Genomic DNA, 2381 nt, shown 5'->3' on the forward strand with positions numbered 1-2381 from the left:
CCTATCTCCCTTCCCTCTCTCGTTCTATCTCCCCTCTAACTAACTCAAGAGCACGCCCTCGCTCCCTCGCTCACTCTTCTTCGTCTCCTTTTTTTCGGCCCTCCCACTCTGCCCCTCCACCTCGTCTCTGTCACTCGCTCCTTCTCTCTCCCCCTTTACCCTTTCCCCCTTCTCCGGCGAGACTGTCTGTCTCTGTCTCTCAACAGCGACTCTCATTTTCCAAGAGTGGTAATATAATTCTTGCCGCCCCCCTAAATACCTTTTACAGAATAACAGCTCCTGCCCATCGCTCTGGTGGCTCTGCCTGCCTCCGCCTGGGTCCCGGCCGCTCCTCTTCTCTTCTCCCATCTCTTCTCTTTTCCTCTCTCTCAGCCTTCTTCCTCTCCCTTCCTCAGCGCTCTCACGGCATGTGACGCCTCCAAAAAGGAGCAAGAAGCCTGAAAGATATAAAAACACCAAACACGCCAGGCAAAAGGAAAAAGAAGGGGGAGGGAATAAACGAACAGCAGCAGCTACAACACATGCAACTAATTCCTGTTTATCCCCCTTCTTCGTCTCTCTCTGTCTGTCTCTCTTGTTCGCTCCTCCCTCTCTTCCCCCCTTCTCCTCGCTCTCAAGTGTGATTCAGATCCCTGCCCTGTCGTGACTCTTGCTTGTTTCTTTTCCACGAGACATAAAATGTCTGCCAGCAGCGGGGCGTGGAGCGGCGGGGCGTTAGGATGCCGAAGAGGCGGCTATCGCAGTGCCTTCCGTCGTCGTGGCGTGGCTTGGCGGGGCGTCTAACAGGCTTAAGCACGGTGCCGGGGCGGGGAGGATGGGGGCGGCTGATCCAGCAGACGCTGCTCCGCTCGCTTATTGTGCATGTCGCTACACGGCCGCGCCCCGCCGCGCCCCGCCGCGTCCCACCGCGTCCCGCCGCCGTGCCCAGGCACCGTGTCGCGTCGCGGACTGCCCTGGCGTCGTGTCCGTGTCCTGTATATAGAGAGGGCCACGGAAGGCACTGTCTTGGCGTAACCAAACACCAACACCGCCGGCTGCCGCGCCGCGCCCCGCCGCACCCGGCACTGCCCGCCGCCGCCCCGCCCGTGAACACCCACCGCGACCACACAAGAAGCTCCCACCGCCCCGCACCGCCCCGCCCGGCCCGTGCACCTGGAAGGCCCCGCCGGGCACACCACGCCACGCCACGCCCTCCGCGCCGCTCCGCGCCACGCCGCGCTACACCTTGTTTTGACTGATGCGATGCAATCGATTTAGCGGCGCGGCCGTGTCGAGGCCATACAACGTGCGGGTGTTCGAACCCGCCCGGGCCGTCCGAGCATAAAAGTGCCATAGACACCCTATCGAGGTCAGCACCCCGATGCGGCATGTAAAATCGTCTCGAGAGCTTCTCCCCCCCCCCCCTCCTCCCCTTACCCCTCCTACCCGCCTTGCCTCCTGGTTTCGAGAAACGGTTTGGGACGGGAGTAAGGGGAGGGTGGGGTCTTCGGACCGGACTGCATTGAGCGTCTTTGCTTCATCGCCTCACCTCCTCTCAGCTCCGTTTTCTAAAGCCTTTTGAATTCGAAAATTCCCGTCTTTTGCAGACGTGTCGTAAATTTTCCACGATCAGTCTTTGTCATCTTCTTGGGAGCAGTGTCTCCCCCCCCCCTCTCTCTCTCTCTCACTCGCCCCCCTCTCCTTTCCTCTTCTTCTTCTTTTTGTTTCATGGAACCATTGGTGGCGGTCCAGGCCGGTGCCCGCCGGACAAAGAGGCGAGTGAGACCAGCACAACAGCAACAACAGCAACAACAACAACAATAATAACAATAACAACAACAGGATAAGGAATGAATTAATATAGAGAGAGAGGGCGGGGAGAGGAGAAGGGAAGAGCCGAGGAATGGGGGGGGGGTAAGGGAGAGAAATAAGTGATTTGCCACGCGGGAGAGGAGAGGCGAGTCGAGCATCAGATATCGCGCAGTATGGCCCGGCGCGGCCCTTGTCGCGGGGCGCGTAGCAGCCATGCGTGTCGCGGCGTGGCGTGGCGTGGCGTGGCGCGGCGTGGCGTGGCGCGGGCGCGTGTCGGCACCAAAAGGCGATAGCAACGCCATGGGGTTTGGGGAGGGGAGGACGGGAACGGAGGTGGGGAGTAGTAGGGGAGAGGAGGGTTCTGGTCGGTGGAGCGGAACGAGCCGTTCTGCAACAAATAGCCCCCGCTCGTCTCGCTCAGTCCGGTTTGCCTGCGCACCATTACGCACCAGTGCCATTGCTGTTATCATTTTTCGCAGTGTACTTTACTCACGCCCCACTTGGCGGCCAGCACGCCGGCCCGGCGTGGCGCTGCATTATTGAAAAGCTCGAGTAAAAGCGCTAATCGCCGCACCAATTTAGGCCCGCTC

Source organism: Frankliniella occidentalis, unplaced genomic scaffold (assembly GCF_000697945.3).
Source record: "Frankliniella occidentalis isolate FOCC.00 unplaced genomic scaffold, Focc_3.1 Scaffold78, whole genome shotgun sequence".
NCBI classification, from domain to species: domain Eukaryota; kingdom Metazoa; phylum Arthropoda; class Insecta; order Thysanoptera; family Thripidae; genus Frankliniella; species Frankliniella occidentalis.